We start from the raw sequence: 27049 nt of genomic DNA, 5'->3' as shown, positions 1-27049 counted from the left end.
CTTCTTAGCAAGTGTCATGCATTCTGCTTCTCCAGCGTTTTTAAGAGCTGTTGATGATGTCAAATGCAGCTTAGGGCCACACCGCTCTCTAAGCGCCTGATCTCGTCCGATCTCGGCAGCCAAATAGAGCCGGGCCTGGTTAGTACTTGGTAGGAAGACCGCCTGGGAATACCACGTGCTGTAAGCTTCTTTGCTTGGGTTTACGGGCAGCACAAGCTGGTGTTACTGCCTATTTATTCATAGAAATTGTTCTATATTTTCATCAAATTTTGTTCTTTCATTGCTGTTTTGCTACTTTGTTGGTTTGCCAACCATCGTGCTTCATTACTAGTAGACCATGTTACGGTCCTGGCCATATGTGTTGTTTTTATTTTCTTGTTCTTATAGGTGCCCTGCCTGATTGGCCGGATTGGGGGGCAGTACAGGAAGCTGATTGGTCCATCCTACACTTCCTGGAGTTTTAAAAGTACGGTTCCCAACAGCTAGCGAGGCTCTTTCTGGCATCAGCACCTGTTTGCTGTTCTTGGTTTCCAAACCTTATTTAGCATTTTTGAATTGTTAGGTTTTGTGCCGTGGTTTTTTTATAAATTGTATATTTTGTAAATAGTATTAAATCTGTAGGGGTGAACTGCCATTTTCTTTGGACTGTTTTCACATTAGGGAGTTAGGGTTAGCGACTGTCTTTTGGTTTGTTTATTTCTATCAGGCTAGCTAGCACTTTCTGTGGGAAATGGCTTATTTTGTTTATTATGTTGGCCTTGGTTCGCCCTGAGTTGTAGTGTCATGTTTTGTTTGACACTTTCTTTCGTTTAAAATAAATATCATTCTGTTGGAACATCTCGACCCTGGATTTTGGTTTGGGGATCGGAGAGGGAACATGCTAATTTATCTTTGTATGTTGCACCCTGACCCCCTAGACAGGGGCGTAACAGACCAGTACAGTTATAGTACTTTGTACTTTGCCACATTTATCTTCTTCTTAGCAAGTGTCATGCATTCTGCTTCTCTAGCGTTTTTAAGAGCTGTTGATGATGTCAAATGCAGCTTACGGCCACACCGCTCTCTAAGCGCCCGATCTCGTCCGATCTCGGCAGCCAAATAGAGCCGGGCCTGGTTAGTACTTGGTAGGAAGACCGCCTGGGAATACCAGGTGCTGTAAGCTTTTTTGCTTGGGTTTACGGGCAGGACAAGCTGGTGTTACTGCCTATTTATTCATAGAAATTGTTCTATATTTTCATCAAATTTTGTTCTTTCATTGCTGTTTTGCTACTTTATTGGTTTGTCAACCATCGTGCTTCATTACTAGTAGACCATGTTACGGTTCTGGCCATATGTGTTGTTTTTATTTTGTTGTTCTTATAGGTGCCCTGCCTGATTGGCCGGATTTGGGGGAAGTACAGGAAGCTGATTGGTCCATCCTACACTTGCTGGAGTTTTAAAAGTACGGTTCCCAACAGCTAGCGAGGCTCTTTCTGGCAGCAGCACCTGTTTGCTGTTCTTGCTTTCCAAACCTTATTTAGCATTTTTGAATTGTTAGGTTTTGTGCCGTGGTTTTGTTTATAAATTGTATATTTTGTAAATAGTATTAAATCTGTAGGGGTGGACTGCCATTTTCTTTTGATTGTTTTCTCTTGTTTTCACATTAGGGAGTTAGGGTTAGCGACTGTCTTTTGGTTTGTTTATTTCTATCAGGCTAGCTAGCACTTTCTGTGGGAAATGGCTTATTTTGTTTATTATTGGCCTTGGTTCGCCCTGAGTTGTAGTGTCATGTTTTGTTTGACACTTTCTTTCGTTTAAAATAAATATCATTCTGTTGGAACATCTCGATCCTGGATTTTGGTTTGGGGATCGGAGAGGGAACATGCTAATTTATCTTTGTATGTTTCACCCTGACCCCCTAGACAGGGGCGTAACAGACCAGTACAGTTATAGTACTTTGTACTTTGCCACATTTATCTTCTTCTTAGCAAGTGTCATGCATTCTGCTTCTCTAGCGTTTTTAAGAGCTGTTGATGATGTCAAATGCAGCTTACGGCCACACCGCTCTCTAAGCGCCCGATCTCGTCCGATCTCGGCAGCCAAATAGAGCCGGGCCTGGTTAGTACTTGGTAGGAAGACTGCCTGGGAATACCAGGTGCTGTAAGCTTTTTTGCTTGGGTTTACGGGCAGCACAAGCTGGTGTTACTGCCTATTTATTCATAGAAATTGTTCTATATTTTCATCAAATTTTGTTCTTTCATTGCTGTTTTGCTACTTTATTGGTTTGCCAACCATCGTGCTTCATTACTAGTAGACCATGTTACGGTCCTGGCCATATGTGTTGTTTTTATTTTGTTGTTCTTATAGGTGCCCTGCCTGATTGGCCGGATTGGGGGGCAGTACAGGAAGCTGATTGGTCCATCTTACACTTCCTGGAGTTTTAAAAGTACGGTTCCCAACAGCTAGCGAGGCTCTTTCTGGCATCAGCACCTGTTTGCTGTTATTGGTTTCCAAACCTTATTTAGCATTTTTGAATTGTTAGGTTTTGTGCCGTGGTTTTGTGTATAAATTGTATATTTTGTAAATAGTATTAAATCTGTAGGGGTGAACTGCAATTTTCTTTGGACTGTTTTCACATTAGGGAGTTAGGGTTAGCGACTGTCTTTTGGTTTGTTTATTTCTATCAGGCTAGCTAGCACTTTCTGTGGGAAATGGCTTATTTTGTTTATTATGTTGGCCTTGGTTCGCCCTGAGTTGTAGTGTCATGTTTTGTTTGACACTTTCTTTCGTTTAAAATAAATATCATTCTGTTGGAACATCTCGATCCTGGATTTTGGTTTGGGGATCGGAGAGGGAACATGCTAATTTATCTTTGTATGTTGCACCCTGACCCCCTAGACAAGGGCGTAACAAACCAGTACAGTTATAGTACTTTGTACTTTGCCACATTTATCTTCTTCTTAGCAAGTGTCATGCATTCTGCTTCTCCAGCGTTTTTAAGAGCTGTTGATGATGTCAAATGCAGCTTAGGGCCACACCGCTCTCTAAGCGCCTGATCCCGTCCGATCTCGGCAGCCAAATAGAGCCGGGCCTGGTTAGTACTTGGTAGGAAGACCGCCTGCGAACACCACGTGCTGTAAGCTTCTTTGCTTGGGTTTACGGGCAGCACAAGCTGGTGTTACTGCCTATTTATTCATAGAAATTGTTCTATATTTTCATCAAATTTTGTTCTTTCATTGCTGTTTTGCTACTTTGTTGGTTTGCCAACCATCGTGCTTCATTACTAGTAGACCATGTTACGGTCCTGGCCATATGTGTTGTTTTTATTTTCTTGTTCTTATAGGTGCCCTGCCTGATTGGCCGGATTGGGGGGCAGTACAGGAAGCTGATTGGTCCATCCTACACTTCCTGGAGTTTTAAAAGTACGGTTCCCAACAGCTAGCGAGGCTCTTTCTGGCATCAGCACCTGTTTGCTGTTCTTGGTTTCCAAACCTTATTTAGCATTTTTGAATTGTTAGGTTTTGTGCCGTGGTTTTGTTTATAAATTGTATATTTTGTAAATAGTATTAAATCTGTAGGGGTGAACTGCCATTTTCTTTGGACTGTTTTCACATTAGGGAGTTAGGGTTAGCGACTGTCTTTTGGTTTGTTTATTTCTATCAGGCTAGCTAGCACTTTCTGTGGGAAATGGCTTATTTTGTTTATTATGTTGGCCTTGGTTCGCCCTGAGTTGTAGTGTCATGTTTTGTTTGACACTTTCTTTCGTTTAAAATAAATATCATTCTGTTGGAACATCTCGATCCTGGATTTTGGTTTGGGGATCGGAGAGGGAACATGCTAATTTATCTTTGTATGTTTCACCCTGACCCCCTAGACAGGGGCGTAACAGACCAGTACAGTTATAGTACTTTGTACTTTGCCACATTTATCTTCTTCTTAGCAAGTCTCATGCATTCTGCTTCTCTAGCGTTTTTAAGAGCTGTTGATGATGTCAAATGCAGCTTACGGCCACACCGCTCTCTAAGCGCCCGATCCCGTCCGATCTCGGCAGCCAAATAGAGCCGGGCCTGGTTAGTACTTGGTAGGAAGACTGCCTGGGAATACCAGGTGCTGTAAGCTTTTTTGCTTGGGTTTACGGGCAGCACAAGCTGGTGTTACTGCCTATTTATTCATAGAAATTGTTCTATATTTTCATCAAATTTTGTTCTTTCATTGCTGTTTTGCTACTTTATTGGTTTGCCAACCATCGTGCTTCATTACTAGTAGACCATGTTACGGTCCTGGCCATATGTGTTGTTTTTATTTTGTTGTTCTTATAGGTGCCCTGCCTGATTGGCTGGATTGGGGGGCAGTACAGGAAGCTGATTGGTCCATCTTACACTTCCTGGAGTTTTAAAAGTACGGTTCCCAACAGCTAGCGAGGCTCTTTCTGGCATCAGCACCTGTTTGCTGTTATTGGTTTCCAAACCTTATTTAGCATTTTTGAATTGTTAGGTTTTGTGCCGTGGTTTTGTTTATAAATTGTATATTTTGTAAATAGTATTAAATCTGTAGGGGTGAACTGCAATTTTCTTTGGACTGTTTTCACATTAGGGAGTTAGGGTTAGCGACTGTCTTTTGGTTTGTTTATTTCTATCAGGCTAGCTAGCACTTTCTGTGGGAAATGGCTTATTTTGTTTATTATGTTGGCCTTGGTTCGCCCTGAGTTGTAGTGTCATGTTTTGTTTGACACTTTCTTTCGTTTAAAATAAATATCATTCTGTTGGAACATCTCGATCCTGGATTTTGGTTTGGGGATCGGAGAGGGAACATGCTAATTTATCTTTGTATGTTGCACCCTGACCCCCTAGACAAGGGCGTAACAAACCAGTACAGTTATAGTACTTTGTACTTTGCCACATTTATCTTCTTCTTAGCAAGTGTCATGCATTCTGCTTCTCCAGCGTTTTTAAGAGCTGTTGATGATGTCAAATGCAGCTTAGGGCCACACCGCTCTCTAAGCGCCTGATCTCGTCCGATCTCGGCAGCCAAATAGAGCCGGGCCTGGTTAGTACTTGGTAGGAAGACCACCTGGGAATACCACGTGCTGTAAGCTTCTTTGCTTGGGTTTACGGGCAGCACAAGCTGGTGTTACTGCCTATTTATTCATAGAAATTGTTCTATATTTTCATCAAATTTTGTTCTTTCATTGCTGTTTTGCTACTTTGTTGGTTTGCCAACCATCGTGCTTCATTACTAGTAGACCATGTTACGGTCCTGGCCATATGTGTTGTTTTTATTTTCTTGTTCTTATAGGTGCCCTGCCTGATTGGCCGGATTGGGGGGCAGTACAGGAAGCTGATTGGTCCATCCTACACTTCCTGGAGTTTTAAAAGTACGGTTCCCAACAGCTAGCGAGGCTCTTTCTGGCATCAGCACCTGTTTGCTGTTCTTGGTTTCCAAACCTTATTTAGCATTTTTGAATTGTTAGGTTTTGTGCCGTGGTTTTGTTTATAAATTGTATATTTTGTAAATAGTATTAAATCTGTAGGGGTGAACTGCCATTTTCTTTGGACTGTTTTCACATTAGGGAGTTAGGGTTAGCGACTGTCTTTTGGTTTGTTTATTTCTATCAGGCTAGCTAGCACTTTCTGTGGGAAATGGATTATTTTGTTCATTATGTTGGCCTTGGTTCACCCTGAGTTGTAGTGTCATGTTTTATTTGACACTTTCTTTCGTTTAAAATAAATATCATTCTGTTGGAACATCTCGATCCTGGATTTTGGTTTGGGGATCGGAGAGGGAACATGCTAATTTATCTTTGTATGTTTCACCCTGACCCCCTAGACAGGGGCGTAACAGACCAGTACAGTTATAGTACTTTGTACTTTGCCACATTTATCTTCTTCTTAGCAAGTGTCATGCATTCTGCTTCTCCAGCGTTTTTAAGAGCTGTTGATGATGTCAAATGCAGCTTACGGCCACACTGCTCTCTAAGCGCCCGATCCCGTCCGATCTCGGCAGCCAAATAGGGCCGGGCCTTGTTAGTACTTGGTAGGAAGACCGCCTGGGAATACCAGGTGCTGTAAGCTTTTTTGCTTGGGTTTACGGGCAGCACAAGCTGGTGTTACTGCCTATTTATTCATAGAAATTGTTCTATATTTTCATCAAATTTTGTTCTTTCATTGCTGTTTTGCTACTTTATTGGTTTGCCAACCATCGTGCTTCATTACTAGTAGACCATGTTACGGTCCTGGCCATATGTGTTGTTTTTATTTTCTTGTTCTTATAGGTGCCCTGCCTGATTGGCCGGATTGGGGGGCAGTACAGGAAGCTGATTGGTCCATCCTACACTTCCTGGAGTTTTAAAAGTACGGTTCCCAACAGCTAGCGAGGCTCTTTCTGGCATCAGCACCTGTTTGCTGTTCTTGGTTTCCAAACCTTATTTAGCATTTTTGAATTGTTAGGTTTTGTGCCGTGGTTTTGTTTATAAATTGTATATTTTGTAAATGGTATTAAATCTGTAGGGGTGGACTGCCATTTTCTTTTGATTGTTTTCTCTGGTTTTCACATTAGGGAGTTAGGGTTAGCGACTGTCTTTTGGTTTGTTTATTTCTATCAGGCTAGCTAGCACTTTCTGTGGGAAATGGATTATTTTGTTTATTATGTTGGCCTTGGTTCGCCCTGAGTTGTAGTGTCATGTTTTGTTTGACACTTTCTTTCGTTTAAAATAAATATCATTCTGTTGGAACATCTCGATCCTGGATTTTGGTTTGGGGATCGGAGAGGGAACATGCTAATTTATCTTTGTATGTTGCACCCTGACCCCCTAGACAAGGGCGTAACAAACCAGTACAGTTATAGTACTTTGTACTTTGCCACATTTATCTTCTTCTTAGCAAGTGTCATGCATTCTGCTTCTCCAGCGTTTTTAAGAGCTGTTGATGATGTCAAATGCAGCTTAGGGCCACACCGCTCTCTAAGCGCCTGATCTCGTCCGATCTCGGCAGCCAAATAGAGCCGGGCCTGGTTAGTACTTGGTAGGAAGACCGCCTGGGAATACCACGTGCTGTAAGCTTCTTTGCTTGGGTTTACGGGCAGCACAAGCTGGTGTTACTGCCTATTTATTCATAGAAATTGTTCTATATTTTCATCAAATTTTGTTCTTTCATTGCTGTTTTGCTACTTTGTTGGTTTGCCAACCATCGTGCTTCATTACTAGTAGACCATGTTACGGTCCTGGCCATATGTGTTGTTTTTATTTTCTTGTTCTTATAGGTGCCCTGCCTGATTGGCCGGATTGGGGGGCAGTACAGGAAGCTGATTGGTCCATCCTACACTTCCTGGAGTTTTAAAAGTACGGTTCCCAACAGCTAGCGAGGCTCTTTCTGGCATCAGCACCTGTTTGCTGTTCTTGGTTTCCAAACCTTATTTAGCATTTTTGAATTGTTAGGTTTTGTGCCGTGGTTTTGTTTATAAATTGTATATTTTGTAAATAGTATTAAATCTGTAGGGGTGAACTGCCATTTTCTTTGGACTGTTTTCACATTAGGGAGTTAGGGTTAGCGACTGTCTTTTGGTTTGTTTATTTCTATCAGGCTAGCTAGCACTTTCTGTGGGAAATGGCTTATTTTGTTTATTATGTTGGCCTTGGTTCGCCCTGAGTTGTAGTGTCATGTTTTGTTTGACACTTTCTTTCGTTTAAAATAAATATCATTCTGTTGGAACATCTCGACCCTGGATTTTGGTTTGGGGATCGGAGAGGGAACATGCTAATTTATCTTTGTATGTTGCACCCTGACCCCCTAGACAGGGGCGTAACAGACCAGTACAGTTATAGTACTTTGTACTTTGCCACATTTATCTTCTTCTTAGCAAGTGTCATGCATTCTGCTTCTCTAGCGTTTTTAAGAGCTGTTGATGATGTCAAATGCAGCTTACGGCCACACCGCTCTCTAAGCGCCCGATCTCGTCCGATCTCGGCAGCCAAATAGAGCCGGGCCTGGTTAGTACTTGGTAGGAAGACCGCCTGGGAATACCAGGTGCTGTAAGCTTTTTTGCTTGGGTTTACGGGCAGGACAAGCTGGTGTTACTGCCTATTTATTCATAGAAATTGTTCTATATTTTCATCAAATTTTGTTCTCTCATTGCTGTTTTGCTACTTTATTGGTTTGTCAACCATCGTGCTTCATTACTAGTAGAATATGTTACGGTCCTGGCCATATGTGTTGTTTTTATTTTGTTGTTCTTATAGGTGCCCTGCCTGATTGGCCGGATTTGGGGGAAGTACAGGAAGCTGATTGGTCCATCCTACACTTCCTGGAGTTTTAAAAGTACGGTTCCCAACAGCTAGCGAGGCTCTTTCTGGCAGTAGCACCTGTTTGCTGTTCTTGCTTTCCAAACCTTATTTAGCATTTTTGAATTGTTAGGTTTTGTGCCGTGGTTTTGTTTATAAATTGTATATTTTGTAAATAGTATTAAATCTGTAGGGGTGGACTGCCATTTTCTTTTGATTGTTTTCTCTTGTTTTCCCATTAGGGAGTTAGGGTTAGCGACTGTCTTTTGGTTTGTTTATTTCTATCAGGCTAGCTAGCACTTTCTGTGGGAAATGGCTTATTTTGTTTATTATGTTGGCCTTGGTTCGCCCTGAGTTGTAGTGTCATGTTTTGTTTGACACTTTCTTTCATTTAAAATAAATATCATTCTGTTGGAACATCTCAATCCTGGATTTTGGTTTGAGGATCGGAGAGGGAACATGCAAATTTATCTTTGTATGTTTCACCCTGACCCCCTAGACAGGGGCGTAACAGACCAGTACAGTTATAGTACTTTGTACTTTGCCACATTTATCTTCTTCTTAGCAAGTGTCATGCATTCTGCTTCTCCAGCGTTTTTAAGAGCTGTTGATGATGTCAAATGCAGCTTACGGCCACACCGCTCTCTAAGCGCCCGATCTCGTCCGATCTCGGCAGCCAAATAGAGCCGGGCCTGGTTAGTACTTGGTAGGAAGACCGCCTGGGAATACCAGGTGCTGTAAGCTTTTTTGCTTGGGTTTACGGGCAGCACAAGCTGGTGTTACTGCCTATTTATTCATAGAAATTGTTCTATATTTTCATCAAATTTTGTTCTCTCATTGCTGTTTTGCTACTTTATTGGTTTGTCAACCATCGTGCTTCATTACTAGTAGACCATGTTACGGTCCTGGCCATATGTGTTGTTTTTATTTTGTTGTTCTTATAGGTGCCCTGCCTGATTGGCCGGATTTGGGGGAAGTACAGGAAGCTGATTGGTCCATCCTACACTTCCTGGAGTTTTAAAAGTACGGTTCCCAACAGCTAGCGAGGCTCTTTCTGGCAGTAGCACCTGTTTGCTGTTCTTGCTTTCCAAACCTTATTTAGCATTTTTGAATTGTTAGGTTTTGTGCCGTGGTTTTGTTTATAAATTGTATATTTTGTAAATAGTATTAAATCTGTAGGGGTGAACAGCCATTTTCTTTTGATTGTTTTCTCTTGTTTTCACATTAGGGAGTTAGGGTTAGCGACTGTCTTTTGGTTTGTTTATTTCTATCAGGCTAGCTAGCACTTTCTGTGGGAAATGGCTTATTTTGTTTATTATGTTGGCCTTGGTTCGCCCTGAGTTGTAGTGTCATGTTTTGTTTGACACTTTCTTTCGTTTAAAATAAATATCATTCTGTTGGAACATCTCGACCCTGGATTTTGGTTTGGGGATCGGAGAGGGAACATGCTAATTTATCTTTGTATGTTGCACCCTGACCCCCTAGACAGGAGCGTAACAGACCTGTACAGTTATAGTACTTTGTACTTTGCCACATTTATCTTCTTCTTAGCAAGTGTCATGCATTCTGCTTCTCCAGCGTTTTTAAGAGCTGTTGATGATGTCAAATGCAGCTTGCGGCCACACCGCTCTCTAAGCGCCCGATCTCGTCCGATCTCGGCAGCCAAATAGAGCCGGGCCTGGTTAGTACTTGGTAGGAAGACCGCCTGGGAATACCAGGTGCTGTAAGCTTTTTTGCTTGGGTTTACGGGCAGCACAAGCTGGTGTTACTGCCTATTTATTCATAGAAATTGTTCTATATTTTCATCAAATTTTGTTCTCTCATTGCTGTTTTGCTACTTTATTGGTTTGTCAACCATCGTGCTTCATTACTAGTAGACCATGTTACGGTCCTGGCCATATGTGTTGTTTTTATTTTGTTGTTCTTATAGGTGCCCTGCCTGATTGGCCGGATTTGGGGGAAGTACAGGAAGCTGATTGGTCCATCCTACACTTCCTGGAGTTTTAAAAGTACGGTTCCCAACAGCTAGCGAGGCTCTTTCTGGCAGTAGCACCTGTTTGCTGTTCTTGCTTTCCAAACCTTATTTAGCATTTTTGAATTGTTAGGTTTTGTGCCGTGGTTTTGTTTATAAATTGTATATTTTGTAAATAGTATTAAATCTGTAGGGGTGGACTGCCATTTTCTTTTGATTGTTTTCTCTTGTTTTCACATTAGGGAGTTAGGGTTAGCGACTGTCTTTTGGTTTGTTTATTTCTATCAGGCTAGCTAGCACTTTCTGTGGGAAATGGCTTATTTTGTTTATTATGTTGGCCTTGGTTCGCCCTGAGTTGTAGTGTCATGTTTTGTTTGACACTTTCTTTCATTTAAAATAAATATCATTCTGTTGGAACATCTCAATCCTGGATTTTGGTTTGAGGATCGGAGAGGGAACATGCAAATTTATCTTTGTATGTTTCACCCTGACCCCCTAGACAGGGGCGTAACAGACCAGTACAGTTATAGTACTTTGTACTTTGCCACATTTATCTTCTTCTTAGCAAGTGTCATGCATTCTGCTTCTCCAGCGTTTTTAAGAGCTGTTGATGATGTCAAATGCAGCTTACGGCCACACCGCTCTCTAAGCGCCCGATCTCGTCCGATCTCGGCAGCCAAATAGAGCCGGGCCTGGTTAGTACTTGGTAGGAAGACCGCCTGGGAATACCAGGTGCTGTAAGCTTTTTTGCTTGGGTTTACGGGCAGCACAAGCTGGTGTTACTGCCTATTTATTCATAGAAATTGTTCTATATTTTCATCAAATTTTGTTCTCTCATTGCTGTTTTGTTACTTTATTGGTTTGTCAACCATCGTGCTTCATTACTAGTAGACCATGTTACGGTCCTGGCCATATGTGTTGTTTTTATTTTGTTGTTCTTATAGGTGCCCTGCCTGATTTGCCGGATTTGGGGGAAGTACAGGAAGCTGATTGGTCCATCCTACACTTCCTGGAGTTTTAAAAGTACGGTTCCCAACAGCTAGCGAGGCTCTTTCTGGCAGTAGCACCTGTTTGCTGTTCTTGCTTTCCAAACCTTATTTAGCATTTTTGAATTGTTAGGTTTTGTGCCGTGGTTTTGTTTATAAATTGTATATTTTGTAAATAGTATTAAATCTGTAGGGGTGGACTGCCATTTTCTTTTGATTGTTTTCTCTTGTTTTCACATTAGGGAGTTAGGGTTAGCGACTGTCTTTTGGTTTGTTTATTTCTATCAGGCTAGCTAGCACTTTCTGTGGGAAATGGCTTATTTTGTTTATTATGTTGGCCTTGGTTCGCCCTGAGTTGTAGTGTCATGTTTTGTTTGACACTTTCTTTCGTTTAAAATAAATATCATTCTGTTGGAACATCTCGACCCTGGATTTTGGTTTGGGGATCGGAGAGGGAACATGCTAATTTATCTTTGTATATTGCACCCTGACCCCCTAGACAGGGGCGTAACAGACCAGTACAGTTATAGTACTTTGTACTTTGCCACATTTATCTTCTTCTTAGCAAGTGTCATGCATTCTGCTTCTCTAGCGTTTTTAAGAGCTGTTGATGATGTCAAATGCAGCTTACGGCCACACCGCTCTCTAAGCGCCCGATCTCGTCCGATCTCGACAGCCAAATAGGGCCGGGCCTGGTTAGTACTTGGTAGGAAGACCGCCTGGGAATACCAGGTGCTGTAAGCTTTTTTGCTTGGGTTTACGGGCAGCACAAGCTGGTGTTACTGCCTATTTATTCATAGAAATTGTTCTATATTTTCATCAAATTTTGTTCTTTCATTGCTGTTTTGCTACTTTATTGGTTTGTCAACCATCGTGCTTCATTACTAATAGACCATGTTACGGTCCTGGCCATATGTGTTGTTTTTATTTTCTTGTTCTTATAGGTGCCCTGCCTGATTGGCCGGATTGGGGGGCAGTACAGGAAGCTGATTGGTCCATCCTACACTTGCTGGAGTTTTAAAAGTACGGTTCCCAACAGCTAGCGAGGCTCTTTCTGGCATCAGCACCTGTTTGCTGTTCTTGGTTTCCAAACCTTATTTAGCATTTTTGAATTGTTAGGTTTTGTGCCGTGGTTTTGTTTTTAAATTGTATATTTTGTAAATAGTATTAAATCTGTAGGGGTGGACTGCCATTTTCTTTTGATTGTTTTCTCTTGTTTTCACATTAGGGAGTTAGGGTTAGCGACTGTCTTTTGGTTTGTTTATTTCTATCAGGCTAGCTAGCACTTTCTGTGGGAAATGGCTTATTTTGTTTATTATGTTGGCCTTGGTTCGCCCTGAGTTGTAGTGTCATGTTTTGTTTGACACTTTCTTTCATTAAAAATAAATATCATTCTGTTGGAACATCTCAATCCTGGATTTTGGTTTGAGGATCGGAGAGGGAACATGCAAATTTATCTTTGTATGTTTCACCCTGACCCCCTAGACAGGGGCGTAACAGACCAGTACAGTTATAGTACTTTGTACTTTGCCACATTTATCTTCTTCTTAGCAAGTGTCATGCATTCTGCTTCTCCAGCGTTTTTAAGAGCTGTTGATGATGTCAAATGCAGCTTACGGCCACACCGCTCTCTAAGCCCCCGATCTCGTCCGATCTCGGCAGCCAAATAGAGCCGGGCCTGGTTAGTACTTGGTAGGAAGACCGCCTGGGAATACCAGGTGCTGTAAGCTTTTTTGCTTGGGTTTACGTGCAGCACAAGCTGGTGTTACTGCCTATTTATTCATAGAAATTGTTCTATATTTTCATCAAATTTTGTTCTCTCATTGCTGTTTTGCTACTTTATTGGTTTGTCAACCATCGTGCTTCATTACTAGTAGACCATGTTACGGTCCTGGCCATATGTGTTGTTTTTATTTTGTTGTTCTTATAGGTGCCCTGCCTGATTGGCCGGATTTGGGGGAAGTACAGGAAGCTGATTGGTCCATCCTACACTTCCTGGAGTTTTAAAAGTACGGTTCCCAGCAGCTAGCGAGGCTCTTTCTGGCAGTAGCACCTGTTTGCTGTTCTTGCTTTCCAAACCTTATTTAGCATTTTTGAATTGTTAGGTTTTGTGCCGTGGTTTTGTTTATAAATTGTATATTTTGTAAATAGTATTAAATCTGTAGGGGTGAACAGCCATTTTCTTTTGATTGTTTTCTCTTGTTTTCACATTAGGGAGTTAGGGTTAGCGACTGTCTTTTGGTTTGTTTATTTCTATCAGGCTAGCTAGCACTTTCTGTGGGAAATGGCTTATTTTGTTTATTATGTTGGCCTTGGTTCGCCCTGAGTTGTAGTGTCATGTTTTGTTTGTCACTTTCTTTCGTTTAAAATAAATATCATTCTGTTGGAACATCTCGACCCTGGATTTTGGTTTGGGGATCGGACAGGGAACATGCTAATTTATCTTTGTATGTTGCACCCTGACCCCCTAGACAGGGGCGTAACAGACCAGTACAGTTATAGTACTTTGTACTTTGCCACATTTATCTTCTTCTTAGCAAGTGTCATGCATTCTGCTTCTCCAGCGTTTTTAAGAGCTGTTGATGATGTCTAATGCAGCTTACGGCCACACCGCTCTCTAAGCGCCCGATCTTGTCCGATCTCGGCAGCCAAATAGAGCCGGGCCTGGTTAGTATTTGGTAGGAAGACCGCCTGGGAATACCAGGTGCTGTAAGCTTTTTTGCTTGGGTTTACGGGCAGCACAAGCTGGTGTTACTGCCTATTTATTCATAGAAATTGTTCTATATTTTCATCAAATTTTGTTCTCTCATTGCTGTTTTGCTACTTTATTGGTTTGTCAACCATCGTGCTTCATTACTAGTAGACCATGTTATGGTCCTGGCCATATGTGTTGTTTTTATTTTGTTGTTCTTATAGGTGCCCTGCCTGATTGGCCGGATTTGGGGGAAGTACAGGAAGCTGATTGGTCCATCCTACACTTCCTGGAGTTTTAAAAGTACGGTTCCCAACAGCTAGCGAGGCTCTTTCTGGCAGCAGCACCTGTTTGCTGTTCTTGCTTTCCAAACCTTATTTAGCATTTTTGAATTGTTAGGTTTTGTGCCGTGGTTTTGTTTATAAATTGTATATTTTGTAAATAGTATTAAATCTGTAGGGGTGGACTGCCATTTTCTTTTGATTGTTTTCTCTTGTTTTCACATTAGGGAGTTAGGGTTAGCGACTGTCTTTTGGTTTGTTTATTTCTATCAGGCTAGCTAGCACTTTCTGTGGGAAATGGCTTATTTTGTTTATTATGTTGGCCTTGGTTCGCCCTGAGTTGTAGTGTCATGTTTTGTTTGACACTTTCTTTCGTTTAAAATAAATATCATTCTGTTGGAACATCTCGACCCTGGATTTTGGTTTGGGGATCGGAGAGGGAACATGCTAATTTATCTTTGTATGTTGCACCCTGACCCCCTAGACAGGAGCGTAACAGACCAGTACAGTTATAGTACTTTGTACTTTGCCACATTTATCTTCTTCTTAGCAAGTGTCATGCATTCTGCTTCTCTAGCGTTTTTAAGAGCTGTTGATGATGTCAAATGCAGCTTGCGGCCACACCGCTCTCTAAGCGCCCGATCTCGTCCGATCTCGGCAGCCAAATAGAGCCGGGCCTGGTTAGTACTTGGTAGGAAGACCGCCTGGGAATACCAGGTGCTGTAAGCTTTTTTGCTTGGGTTTACGGGCAGCACAAGCTGGTGTTACTGCCTATTTATTCATAGAAATTGTTCTATATTTTCATCAAATTTTGTTCTCTCATTGCTGTTTTGCTACTTTATTGGTTTGTCAACCATCGTGCTTCATTACTAGTAGACCATGTTACGGTCCTGGCCATATGTGTTGTTTTTATTTTGTTGTTCTTATAGGTGCCCTGCCTGATTGGCCGGATTTGGGGGAAGTACAGGAAGCTGATTGGTCCATCCTACACTTCCTGGAGTTTTAAAAGTACGGTTCCCAACAGCTAGCGAGGCTCTTTCTGGCATCAGCACCTGTTTGCTGTTCTTGGTTTCCAAACCTTATTTAGCATTTTTGAATTGTTAGGTTTTGTGCCGTGGTTTTGTTTTTAAATTGTATATTTTGTAAATAGTATTAAATCTGTAGGGGTGGACTGCCATTTTCTTTTGATTGTTTTCTCTTGTTTTCACATTAGGGAGTTAGGGTTAGCGACTGTCTTTTGGTTTGTTTATTTCTATCAGGCTAGCTAGCACTTTCTGTGGGAAATGGCTTATTTTGTTTATTATGTTGGCCTTGGTTCGCCCTGAGTTGTAGTGTCATGTTTTGTTTGACACTTTCTTTCGTTTAAAATAAATATCATTCTGTTGGAACATCTCGATCCTGGATTTTGGTTTGGGGATCGGAGAGGGAACATGCTAATTTATCTTTGTATGTTGCACCCTGACCCCCTAGACAGGGGCGTAACAGACCAGTACAGTTATAGTACTTTGTACTTTGCCACATTTATCTTCTTCTTAGCAAGTGTCATGCATTCTGCTTCTCCAGCGTTTTTAAGAGCTGTTGATGATGTCAAATGCAGCTTACGGCCACACCCCTCTCTAAGCGCCCGATCTCGTCCGATCTCGTCAGCCAAATAGAGCCGGGCCTGGTTAGTACTTGGTAGGAAGACCGCCTGGGAATACCAGGTGCTGTAAGCTTTTTTGCTTGGGTTTACGGGCAGCACAAGCTGGTGTTACTGCCTATTTATTCATAGAAATTGTTCTATATTTTCATCAAATTTTGTTCTTTCATTGCTGTTTTGCTACTTTATTGGTTTGCCAACCATCGTGCCTAATTACTAGTAGACCATGTTACGGTCCTGGCCATATGTGTTGTTTTTTTTTTTTGTTCTTATAGGTGCCCTGCCTGATTGGCCGGATTGGGGGGCAGTACAGGAAGCTGATTGGTCCATCCTACACTTCCTGGAGTTTTAAAAGTACGGTTCCCAACAGCTAGCGAGGCTCTTTCTGGCATTAGCACCTGTTTGCTGTTCTTGGTTTCCAAACCTTATTTAGCATTTTTGAATTGTTAGGTTTTGTGCCGTGGTTTTGTTTATAAATTGTATATTTTGTAAATAGTATTAAATCTGTAGGGGTGAACTGCCATTTTCTTTGGACTGTTTTCACATTAGGGAGTTAGGGTTAGCGACTGTCTTTTGGTTTGTTTATTTCTATCAGGCTAGCTAGCACTTTCTGTGGGAAATGGATTATTTTGTTTATTATGTTGGCCTTGGTTCGCCCTGAGTTGTAGTGTCATGTTTTGTTTGACACTTTCTTTCGTTTAAAATAAATATCATTCTGTTGGAACATCTCGATCCTGGATTTTGGTTTGGGGATCGGAGAGGGAACATGCTAATTTATCTTTGTATGTTGCACCCTGACCCCCTAGACAGGGGCGTAACAGACCAGTACAGTTATAGTACTTTGTACTTTGCCACATTTATGTTCTTCTTAGCAAGTGTCATGCATTCTGCTTCTCCAGCGTTTTTAAGAGCTGTTGATGATGTCAAATGCAGCTTACGGCCACACCGCTCTCTAAGCGCCCGATCTCGTCCGATCTCGGCAGCCAAATAGGGCCGGGCCTTGTTAGTACTTGGTAGGAAGACCGCCTGGGAATACCACGTGCTGTAAGCTTCTTTGCTTGGGTTTACGGGCAGCACAAGCTGGTGTTACTGCCTATTTATTCATAGAAATTGTTCTATATTTTCATCAAATTTTGTTCTCTCATTGCTGTTTTGCTACTTTATTGGTTTGTCAACCATCGTGCTTCATTACTAGTAGACCATGTTACGGTCCTGGCCATATGTGTTGTTTTTATTTTGTTGTTCTTATAGGTGCCCTGCCTGATTGGCCGGATTTGGGGGAAGTACAGGAAGCTGATTGGTCCATCCTACACTTCCTGGAGTTTTAAAAGTACGGTTCCCAACAGCTAGCGAGGCTCTTTCTGGCAGCAGCACCTGTTTGCTGTTCTTGCTTTCCAAACCTTATTTAGCATTTTTGAATTGTTAGGTTTTGTGCCGTGGTTTTGTTTATAAATTGTATATTTTGTAAATAGTATTAAATCTGTAGGGGTGGACTGCCATTTTCTTTTGATTGTTTTCACATTAGGGAGTTAGGGTTAGCGACTGTCTTTTGGTTTGTTTATTTCTATCAGGCTAGCTAGCACTTTCTGTGGGAAATGGCTTATTTTGTTTATTATGTTGGCCTTGGTTCGCCCTGAGTTGTAGTGTCATGTTTTGTTTGACACTTTCTTTCGTTTAAAATAAATATCATTCTGTTGGAACATCTCGATCCTGGATTTTGGTTTGGGGATCGGAGAGGGAACATGCTAATTTATCTTTGTACGTTGCACCCTGACCCCCTAGACAGGGGCGTAACAGACCAGTACAGTTATAGTACTTTGTACTTTGCCACATTTATCTTCTTCTTAGCAAGTGTCATGCATTCTGCTTCTCCAGCGTTTTTAAGAGCTGTTGATGATGTCAAATGCAGCTTACGGCCACACCCCTCTCTAAGCGCCCGATCTCGTCCGATCTCGGCAGCCAAATAGTGCCGGGCCTGGTTAGTACTTGGTAGGAAGACCGCCTGGGAATACCAGGTGCTGTAAGCTTTTTTGCTTGGGTTTACGGGCAGCACAAGCTGGTGTTACTGCCTATTTATTCATAGAAATTGTTCTATATTTTCATCAAATTTTGTTCTTTCATTGCTGTTTTGCTACTTTATTGGTTTGCCAACCATCGTGCCTAATTACTAGTAGACCATGTTACGGTCCTGGCCATATGTGTTGTTTTTTTTTTTTGTTCTTATAGGTGCCCTGCCTGATTGGCCGGATTGGGGGGCAGTACAGGAAGCTGATTGGTCCATCCTACACTTCCTGGAGTTTTAAAAGTACGGTTCCCAACAGCTAGCGAGGCTCTTTCTGGCATCAGCACCTGTTTGCTGTTCTTGGTTTCCAAACCTTATTTAGCATTTTTGAATTGTTAGGTTTTGTGCCGTGGTTTTGTTTATAAATTGTATATTTTGTAAATAGTATTAAATCTGTAGGGGTGGACTGCCATTTTCTTTGGACTGTTTTCACATTAGGGAGTTAGGGTTAGCGACTGTCTTTTGGTTTGTTTATTTCTATCAGGCTAGCTAGCACTTTCTGTGGGAAATGGCTTATTTTGTTTATTATGTTGGCCTTGGTTCGCCCTGAGTTGTAGTGTCATGTTTTGTTTGACACTTTCTTTCGTTTAAAATAAATATCATTCTGTTGGAACATCTCGATCCTGGATTTTGGTTTGGGGATCGGAGAGGGAACATGCTAATTTATCTTTGTATGTTGCACCCTGACCCCCTAGACAGGGGCGTAATAGACCAGTACAGTTATAGTACTTTGTACTTTGCCACATTTATCTTCTTCTTAGCAAGTGTCATGCATTCTGCTTCTCTAGCGTTTTTAAGAGCTGTTGATGATGTCAAATGCAGCTTACGGCCACACCGCTCTCTAAGCGCCCGATCTCGTCCGATCTCGACAGCTTAATAGGGCCGGGCCTGGTTAGTACTTGGTAGGAAGACCGCCTGGGAATACCAGGTGCTGTAAGCTTTTTTGCTTGGGTTTACGGGCAGCACAAGCTGGTGTTACTGCCTATTTATTCATAGAAATTGTTCTATATTTTCATCAAATTTTGTTCTTTCATTGCTGTTTTGCTACTTTATTGGTTTGTCAACCATCGTGCTTCATTACTAATAGACCATGTTACGGTCCTGGCCATATGTGTTGTTTTTATTTTCTTGTTCTTATAGGTGCCCTGCCTGATTGGCCGGATTGGGGGGCAGTACAGGAAGCTGATTGGTCCATCCTACACTTGCTGGAGTTTTAAAAGTACGGTTCCCAACAGCTAGCGAGGCTCTTTCTGGCATCAGCACCTGTTTGCTGTTCTTGGTTTCCAAACCTTATTTAGCATTTTTGAATTGTTAGGTTTTGTGCCGTGGTTTTGTTTTTAAATTGTATATTTTGTAAATAGTATTAAATCTGTAGGGGTGGACTGCCATTTTCTTTTGATTGTTTTCTCTTGTTTTCACATTAGGGAGTTAGGGTTAGCGACTGTCTTTTGGTTTGTTTATTTCTATCAGGCTAGCTAGCACTTTCTGTGGGAAATGGCTTATTTTGTTTATTATGTTGGCCTTGGTTCGCCCTGAGTTGTAGTGTCATGTTTTGTTTGACACTTTCTTTCGTTTAAAATAAATATCATTCTGTTGGAACATCTCGATCCTGGATTTTGGTTTGGGGATCGGAGAGGGAACATGCTAATTTATCTTTGTATGTTGCACCCTGACCCCCTAGACAGGGGCGTAACAGACCAGTACAGTTATAGTACTTTGTACTTTGCCACATTTATCTTCTTCTTAGCAAGTGTCATGCATTCTGCTTCTCCAGCGTTTTTAAGAGCTGTTGATGATGTCAAATGCAGCTTACGGCCACACCCCTCTCTAAGCGCCCGATCTCGTCCGATCTCGGCAGCCAAATAGAGCCGGGCCTGGTTAGTACTTGGTAGGAAGACCGCCTGGGAATACCAGGTGCTGTAAGCTTTTTTGCTTGGGTTTACGGGCAGCACAAGCTGGTGTTACTGCCTATTTATTCATAGAAATTGTTCTATATTTTCATCAAATTTTGTTCTTTCATTGCTGTTTTGCTACTTTATTGGTTTGCCAACCATCGTGCCTAATTACTAGTAGACCATGTTACGGTCCTGGCCATATGTGTTGTTTTTTTTTTTTGTTCTTATAGGTGCCCTGCCTGATTGGCCGGATTGGGGGGCAGTACAGGAAGCTGATTGGTCCATCCTACACTTCCTGGAGTTTTAAAAGTACGGTTCCCAACAGCTAGCGAGGCTCTTTCTGGCATCAGCACCTGTTTGCTGTTCTTGGTTTCCAAACCTTATTTAGCATTTTTGAATTGTTAGGTTTTGTGCCGTGGTTTTGTTTATAAATTGTATATTTTGTAAATAGTATTAAATCTGTAGGGGTGAACTGCCATTTTCTTTGGACTGTTTTCACATTAGGGAGTTAGGGTTAGCGACTGTCTTTTGGTTTGTTTATTTCTATCAGGCTAGCTAGCACTTTCTGTGGGAAATGGATTATTTTGTTTATTATGTTGGCCTTGGTTCGCCCTGAGTTGTAGTGTCATGTTTTGTTTGACACTTTCTTTCGTTTAAAATAAATATCATTCTGTTGGAACATCTCGATCCTGGATTTTGGTTTGGGGATCGGAGAGGGAACATGCTAATTTATCTTTGTATGTTGCACCCTGACCCCCTAGATAGGGGTGTAACAGACCAGTACAGTTATAGTACTTTGTACTTTGCCACATTTATGTTCTTCTTAGCAAGTGTCATGCATTCTGCTTCTCCAGCGTTTTTAAGAGCTGTTGATGATGTCAAATGCAGCTTACGGCCACACCGCTCTCTAAGCGCCCGATCTCGTCCGATCTCGGCAGCCAAATAGGGCCGGGCCTTGTTAGTACTTGGTAGGAAGACCGCCTGGGAATACCACGTGCTGTAAGCTTCTTTGCTTGGGTTTACGGGCAGCACAAGCTGGTGTTACTGCCTATTTATTCATAGAAATTGTTCTATATTTTCATCAAATTTTGTTCTCTCATTGCTGTTTTGCTACTTTATTGGTTTGTCAACCATCGTGCTTCATTACTAGTAGACCATGTTACGGTCCTGGCCATATGTGTTGTTTTTATTTTGTTGTTCTTATAGGTGCCCTGCCTGATTGGCCGGATTTGGGGGAAGTACAGGAAGCTGATTGGTCCATCCTACACTTCCTGGAGTTTTAAAAGTACGGTTCCCAACAGCTAGCGAGGCTCTTTCTGGCAGCAGCACCTGTTTGCTGTTCTTGCTTTCCAAACCTTATTTAGCATTTTTGAATTGTTAGGTTTTGTGCCGTGGTTTTGTTTATAAATTGTATATTTTGTAAATAGTATTAAATCTGTAGGGGTGGACTGCCATTTTCTTTTGATTGTTTTCACATTAGGGAGTTAGGGTTAGCGACTGTCTTTTGGTTTGTTTATTTCTATCAGGCTAGCTAGCACTTTCTGTGGGAAATGGCTTATTTTGTTTATTATGTTGGCCTTGGTTCGCCCTGAGTTGTAGTGTCATGTTTTGTTTGACACTTTCTTTCGTTTAAAATAAATATCATTCTGTTGGAACATCTCGATCCTGGATTTTGGTTTGGGGATCGGAGAGGGAACATGCTAATTTATCTTTGTATGTTGCACCCTGACCCCCTAGACAGGGGCGTAACAGACCAGTACAGTTATAGTACTTTGTACTTTGCCACATTTATCTTCTTCTTAGCAAGTGTCATGCATTCTGCTTCTCCAGCGTTTTTAAGAGCTGTTGATGATGTCAAATGCAGCTTACGGCCACACCCCTCTCTAAGCGCCCGATCTCGTCCGATCTCGGCAGCCAAATAGAGCCGGGCCTGGTTAGTACTTGGTAGGAAGACCGCCTGGGAATACCAGGTGCTGTAAGCTTTTTTGCTTGGGTTTACGGGCAGCACAAGCTGGTGTTACTGCCTATTTATTCATAGAAATTGTTCTATATTTTCATCAAATTTTGTTCTTTCATTGCTGTTTTGCTACTTTATTGGTTTGCCAACCATCGTGCCTAATTACTAGTAGACCATGTTACGGTCCTGGCCATATGTGTTGTTTTTTTTTTTTGTTCTTATAGGTGCCCTGCCTGATTGGCCGGATTGGGGGGCAGTACAGGAAGCTGATTGGTCCATCCTACACTTCCTGGAGTTTTAAAAGTACGGTTCCCAACAGCTAGCGATGCTCTTTCTGGCATCAGCACCTGTTTGCTGTTCTTGGTTTCCAAACCTTATTTAGCATTTTTGAATTGTTAGGTTTTGTGCCGTGGTTTTGTTTATAAATTGTATATTTTGTAAATAGTATTAAATCTGTAGGGTTGGACTGCCATTTTCTTTTGATTGTTTTCTCTTGTTTTCACATTAGGGAGTTACGGTTAGCGACTGTCTTTTGGTTTGTTTATTTCTATCAGGCTAGCTAGCACTTTCTGTGGGAAATGGCTTATTTTGTTTATTATGTTGGCCTTGGTTCGCCCTGAGTTGTAGTGTCATGTTTTGTTTGACACTTTCTTTCGTTTAAAATAAATATCATTCTGTTGGAACATCTCGACCCTGGATTTTGGTTTGGGGATCGGAGAGGGAACATGCTAATTTATCTTTGTATGTTGCACCCTGACCCCCTATACAGGGGCGTAACAGACCAGTACAGTTATAGTACTTTGTACTTTGCCACATTTATCTTCTTCTTAGCAAGTGTCATGCATTCTGCTTCTCAAGCGTTTTTAAGAGCTGTTGATGATGTCAAATGCAGCTTACGGCCACACCGCTCTCTAAGCGCCTGATCTCGTCCGATCTCGGCAGCCAAATAGAGCCGGGCCTGGTTAGTACTTGGTAGGAAGACCGCCTGGGAATACCACGTGCTGTAAGCTTCTTTGCTTGGGTTTACGGGCAGCACAAGCTGGTGTTACTGCCTATTTATTCATAGAAATTGTTCTATATTTTCATCAAATTTTGTTCTTTCATTGCTGTTTTGCTACTTTGTTGGTTTGCCAACCATCGTGCTTCATTACTAGTAGACCATGTTACGGTCCTGGCCATATGTGTTGTTTTTATTTTCTTGTTCTTATAGGTGCCCTGCCTGATTGGCCGGATTGGGGGGCAGTACAGGAAGCTGATTGGTCCATCCTACACTTGCTGGAGTTTTAAAAGTACGGTTCCCAACAGCTAGCGAGGCTCTTTCTGGCATCAGCACCTGTTTGCTGTTCTTGGTTTCCAAACCTTATTTAGCATTTTTGAATTGTTAGGTTTTGTGCCGTGGTTTTGTTTATAAATTGTATATTTTGTAAATAGTATTAAATCTGTAGGGGTGAACTGCCATTTTCTTTGGACTGTTTTCACATTAGGGAGTTAGGGTTAGCGACTGTCTTTTGGTTTGTTTATTTCTATCAGGCTAGCTAGCACTTTCTGTGGGAAATGGCTTATTTTGTTTATTATGTTGGCCTTGGTTCACCCTGAGTTGTAGTGTCATGTTTTGTTTGACACTTTCTTTCGTTTAAAATAAATATCATTCTGTTGGAACATCTCGATCCTGGATTTTGGTTTGGGGATCGGAGAGGGAACATGCTAATTTGTCTTTGTATGTTGCACCCTGACCCCCTAGACAGGGGCGTAACAGACCAGTACAGTTATAGTACTTTGTACTTTGCCACATTTATCTTCTTCTTAGCAAGTGTCATGCATTCTGCTTCTCTAGCGTTTTTAAGAGCTGTTGATGATGTCAAATGCAGCTTACGGCCACACCGCTCTCTAAGCGCCCGATCTCGTCCGATCTCGGCAGCCAAATAGGGCCGGGCCTTGTTAGTACTTGGTAGGAAGACCGCCTGGGAATACCACGTGCTGTAAGCTTCTTTGCTTGGGTTTACGGGCAGCACAAGCTGGTGTTACTGCCTATTTATTCATAGAAATTGTTCTATATTTTCATCAAATTTTGTTCTCTCATTGCTGTTTTGCTACTTTATTGGTTTGTCAACCATCGTGCTTCATTACTAGTAGACCATGTTACGGTCCTGGCCATATGTGTTGTTTTTATTTTGTTGTTCTTATAGGTGCCCTGCCTGATTGGCCGGATTTGGGGGAAGTACAGGAAGCTGATTGGTCCATCCTACACTTCCTGGAGTTTTAAAAGTACGGTTCCCAACAGCTAGCGAGGCTCTTTCTGGCAGCAGCACCTGTTTGCTGTTCTTGCTTTCCAAACCTTATTTAGCATTTTTGAATTGTTAGGTTTTGTGCCGTGGTTTTGTTTATAAATTGTATATTTTGTAAATAGTATTAAATCTGTAGGGGTGGACTGCCATTTTCTTTTGATTGTTTTCACATTAGGGAGTTAGGGTTAGCGACTGTCTTTTGGTTTGTTTATTTCTATCAGGCTAGCTAGCACTTTCTGTGGGAAATGGCTTATTTTGTTTATTATGTTGGCCTTGGTTCGCCCTGAGTTGTAGTGTCATGTTTTGTTTGACACTTTCTTTCGTTTAAAATAAATATCATTCTGTTGGAACATCTCGATCCTGGATTTTGGTTTGGGGATCGGAGAGGGAACATGCTAATTTATCTTTGTATGTTGCACCCTGACCCCCTAGACAGGGGCGTAACAGACCAGTACAGTTATAGTACTTTGTACTTTGCCACATTTATCTTCTTCTTAGCAAGTGTCATGCATTCTGCTTCTCCAGCGTTTTTAAGAGCTGTTGATGATGTCAAATGCAGCTTACGGCCACACCCCTCTCTAAGCGCCCGATCTCGTCCGATCTCGGCAGCCAAATAGAGCCGGGCCTGGTTAGTACTTGGTAGGTAGACCGCCTGGGAATACCAGGTGCTGTAAGCTTTTTTGCTTGGGTTTACGGGCAGCACAAGCTGGTGTTACTGCCTATTTATTCATAGAAATTGTTCTATATTTTCATCAAATTTTGTTCTTTCATTGCTGTTTTGCTACTTTATTGGTTTGCCAACCATCGTGCCTAATTACTAGTAGACCATGTTACGGTCCTGGCCATATGTGTTGTTTTTATTTTGTTGTTCTTATAGGTGCCCTGCCTGATTGGCCGGATTGGGGGGAAGTACAGGAAGCTGATTGGTCCATCCTACACTTCCTGGAGTTTTAAAAGTGCGGTTCCCAACAGCTAGCGAGGCTCTTTCTGGCAGCAGCACCTGTTTGCTGTTCTTGCTTTCAAAACCTTATTTAGCATTTTTGAATTGTTAGGTTTTGTGCCGTGGTTTTGTTTATAAATTGTATATTTTGTAAATAGTATTAAATCTGTAGGGTTGGACTGCCATTTTCTTTTGATTGTTTTCTCTTGTTTTCACATTAGGGAGTTACGGTTAGCGACTGTCTTTTGGTTTGTTTATTTCTATCAGGCTAGCTAGCACTTTCTGTGGGAAATGGCTTATTTTGTTTATTATGTTGGCCTTGGTTCGCCCTGAGTTGTAGTGTCATGTTTTGTTTGACACTTTCTTTCGTTTAAAATAAATATCATTCTGTTGGAACATCTCGACCCTGGATTTTGGTTTGGGGATCGGAGAGGGAACATGCTAATTTATCTTTGTATGTTGCACCCTGACCCCCTATACAGGGGCGTAACAGACCAGTACAGTTATAGTACTTTGTACTTTGCCACATTTATCTTCTTCTTAGCAAGTGTCATGCATTCTGCTTCTCAAGCGTTTTTAAGAGCTGTTGATGATGTCAAATGCAGCTTACGGCCACACCGCTCTCTAAGCGCCTGATCTCGTCCGATCTCGGCAGCCAAATAGAGCCGGGCCTGGTTAGTACTTGGTAGGAAGACCGCCTGGGAATACCACGTGCTGTAAGCTTCTTTGCTTGGGTTTACGGGCAGCACAAGCTGGTGTTACTGCCTATTTATTCATAGAAATTGTTCTATATTTTCATCAAATTTTGTTCTTTCATTGCTGTTTTGCTACTTTGTTGGTTTGCCAACCATCGTGCTTCATTACTAGTAGACCATGTTACGGTCCTGGCCATATGTGTTGTTTTTATTTTCTTGTTCTTATAGGTGCCCTGCCTGATTGGCCGGATTGGGGGGCAGTACAGGAAGCTGATTGGTCCATCCTACACTTGCTGGAGTTTTAAAAGTACGGTTCCCAACAGCTAGCGAGGCTCTTTCTGGCATCAGCACCTGTTTGCTGTTCTTGGTTTCCAAACCTTATTTAGCATTTTTGAATTGTTAGGTTTTGTGCCGTGGTTTTGTTTATAAATTGTATATTTTGTAAATAGTATTAAATCTGTAGGGGTGAACTGCCATTTTCTTTGGACTGTTTTCACATTAGGGAGTTAGGGTTAGCGACTGTCTTTTGGTTTGTTTATTTCTATCAGGCTAGCTAGCACTTTCTGTGGGAAATGGCTTATTTTGTTTATTATGTTGGCCTTGGTTCACCCTGAGTTGTAGTGTCATGTTTTGTTTGACACTTTCTTTCGTTTAAAATAAATATCATTCTGTTGGAACATCTCGATCCTGGATTTTGGTTTGGGGATCGGAGAGGGAACATGCTAATTTGTCTTTGTATGTTGCACCCTGACCCCCTAGACAGGGGCGTAACAGACCAGTACAGTTATAGTACTTTGTACTTTGCCACATTTATCTTCTTCTTAGCAAGTGTCATGCATTCTGCTTCTCTAGCGTTTTTAAGAGCTGTTGATGATGTCAAATGCAGCTTACGGCCACACCGCTCTCTAAGCGCCCGATCTCGTCCGATCTCGGCAGCCAAATAGGGCCGGGCCTTGTTAGTACTTGGTAGGAAGACCGCCTGGGAATACCACGTGCTGTAAGCTTCTTTGCTTGGGTTTACGGGCAGCACAAGCTGGTGTTACTGCCTATTTATTCATAGAAATTGTTCTATATTTTCATCAAATTTTGTTCTTTCATTGCTGTTTTGCTACTTTATTGGTTTGCCAACCATCGTGCTTCATTACTAGTAGACCATGTTACGGTCCTGGCCATATGTGTTGTTTTTATTTTGTTGTTCTTATAGGTGCCCTGCCTGATTGGCCGGATTTGGGGGAAGTACAGGAAGCTGATTGGTCCATCCTACACTTCCTGGAGTTTTAAAAGTACGGTTCCCAACAGCTAGCGAGGCTCTTTCTGGCAGCAGCACCTGTTTGCTGTTCTTGCTTTCAAAACCTTATTTAGCATTTTTGAATTGTTAGGTTTTGTGCCGT

The 27049-nt window shown here is 41.8% G+C and overlaps 28 pseudogenes; all 28 read left to right on the top strand.

Moving 5' to 3' along the window:
- Window positions 1-68: 68 nt before the first annotated feature.
- LOC137117441 (5S ribosomal RNA) lies at window positions 69-187 on the top strand (annotated as a pseudogene).
- Window positions 188-1043: 856 nt separating this feature from the next.
- On the top strand, window positions 1044-1162 carry LOC137117147 (5S ribosomal RNA; annotated as a pseudogene).
- Window positions 1163-2027: 865 nt separating this feature from the next.
- Window positions 2028-2146, top strand: LOC137117265 (5S ribosomal RNA; annotated as a pseudogene).
- Window positions 2147-3003: 857 nt separating this feature from the next.
- LOC137117455 (5S ribosomal RNA) lies at window positions 3004-3122 on the top strand (annotated as a pseudogene).
- An 857-nt stretch (window positions 3123-3979) lies between these two features.
- LOC137117222 (5S ribosomal RNA) lies at window positions 3980-4098 on the top strand (annotated as a pseudogene).
- An 857-nt stretch (window positions 4099-4955) lies between these two features.
- LOC137117437 (5S ribosomal RNA) lies at window positions 4956-5074 on the top strand (annotated as a pseudogene).
- An 857-nt stretch (window positions 5075-5931) lies between these two features.
- Window positions 5932-6050, top strand: LOC137117391 (5S ribosomal RNA; annotated as a pseudogene).
- Window positions 6051-6917: 867 nt separating this feature from the next.
- On the top strand, window positions 6918-7036 carry LOC137117440 (5S ribosomal RNA; annotated as a pseudogene).
- An 857-nt stretch (window positions 7037-7893) lies between these two features.
- LOC137117146 (5S ribosomal RNA) lies at window positions 7894-8012 on the top strand (annotated as a pseudogene).
- Window positions 8013-8879: 867 nt separating this feature from the next.
- Window positions 8880-8998, top strand: LOC137117145 (5S ribosomal RNA; annotated as a pseudogene).
- An 867-nt stretch (window positions 8999-9865) lies between these two features.
- LOC137117248 (5S ribosomal RNA) lies at window positions 9866-9984 on the top strand (annotated as a pseudogene).
- Window positions 9985-10851: 867 nt separating this feature from the next.
- LOC137117144 (5S ribosomal RNA) lies at window positions 10852-10970 on the top strand (annotated as a pseudogene).
- Window positions 10971-11837: 867 nt separating this feature from the next.
- LOC137117336 (5S ribosomal RNA) lies at window positions 11838-11956 on the top strand (annotated as a pseudogene).
- Window positions 11957-12823: 867 nt separating this feature from the next.
- LOC137117225 (5S ribosomal RNA) lies at window positions 12824-12942 on the top strand (annotated as a pseudogene).
- Window positions 12943-13809: 867 nt separating this feature from the next.
- LOC137117388 (5S ribosomal RNA) lies at window positions 13810-13928 on the top strand (annotated as a pseudogene).
- Window positions 13929-14795: 867 nt separating this feature from the next.
- Window positions 14796-14914, top strand: LOC137117247 (5S ribosomal RNA; annotated as a pseudogene).
- An 867-nt stretch (window positions 14915-15781) lies between these two features.
- Window positions 15782-15900, top strand: LOC137117372 (5S ribosomal RNA; annotated as a pseudogene).
- Window positions 15901-16756: 856 nt separating this feature from the next.
- On the top strand, window positions 16757-16875 carry LOC137117452 (5S ribosomal RNA; annotated as a pseudogene).
- An 857-nt stretch (window positions 16876-17732) lies between these two features.
- Window positions 17733-17851, top strand: LOC137117276 (5S ribosomal RNA; annotated as a pseudogene).
- Window positions 17852-18707: 856 nt separating this feature from the next.
- On the top strand, window positions 18708-18826 carry LOC137117387 (5S ribosomal RNA; annotated as a pseudogene).
- An 867-nt stretch (window positions 18827-19693) lies between these two features.
- LOC137117233 (5S ribosomal RNA) lies at window positions 19694-19812 on the top strand (annotated as a pseudogene).
- An 856-nt stretch (window positions 19813-20668) lies between these two features.
- LOC137117451 (5S ribosomal RNA) lies at window positions 20669-20787 on the top strand (annotated as a pseudogene).
- Window positions 20788-21644: 857 nt separating this feature from the next.
- LOC137117232 (5S ribosomal RNA) lies at window positions 21645-21763 on the top strand (annotated as a pseudogene).
- An 866-nt stretch (window positions 21764-22629) lies between these two features.
- LOC137117413 (5S ribosomal RNA) lies at window positions 22630-22748 on the top strand (annotated as a pseudogene).
- An 857-nt stretch (window positions 22749-23605) lies between these two features.
- Window positions 23606-23724, top strand: LOC137117450 (5S ribosomal RNA; annotated as a pseudogene).
- An 857-nt stretch (window positions 23725-24581) lies between these two features.
- On the top strand, window positions 24582-24700 carry LOC137117244 (5S ribosomal RNA; annotated as a pseudogene).
- An 867-nt stretch (window positions 24701-25567) lies between these two features.
- Window positions 25568-25686, top strand: LOC137117412 (5S ribosomal RNA; annotated as a pseudogene).
- An 857-nt stretch (window positions 25687-26543) lies between these two features.
- LOC137117449 (5S ribosomal RNA) lies at window positions 26544-26662 on the top strand (annotated as a pseudogene).
- The last annotated feature ends 387 nt before the right edge of the window (window positions 26663-27049 follow it).

This window comes from Channa argus, unplaced genomic scaffold (assembly GCF_033026475.1).
Source record: "Channa argus isolate prfri unplaced genomic scaffold, Channa argus male v1.0 Contig034, whole genome shotgun sequence".
NCBI lineage: Eukaryota > Metazoa > Chordata > Actinopteri > Anabantiformes > Channidae > Channa > Channa argus.
This window is presented reverse-complemented; position numbering and strand designations above follow the sequence as displayed.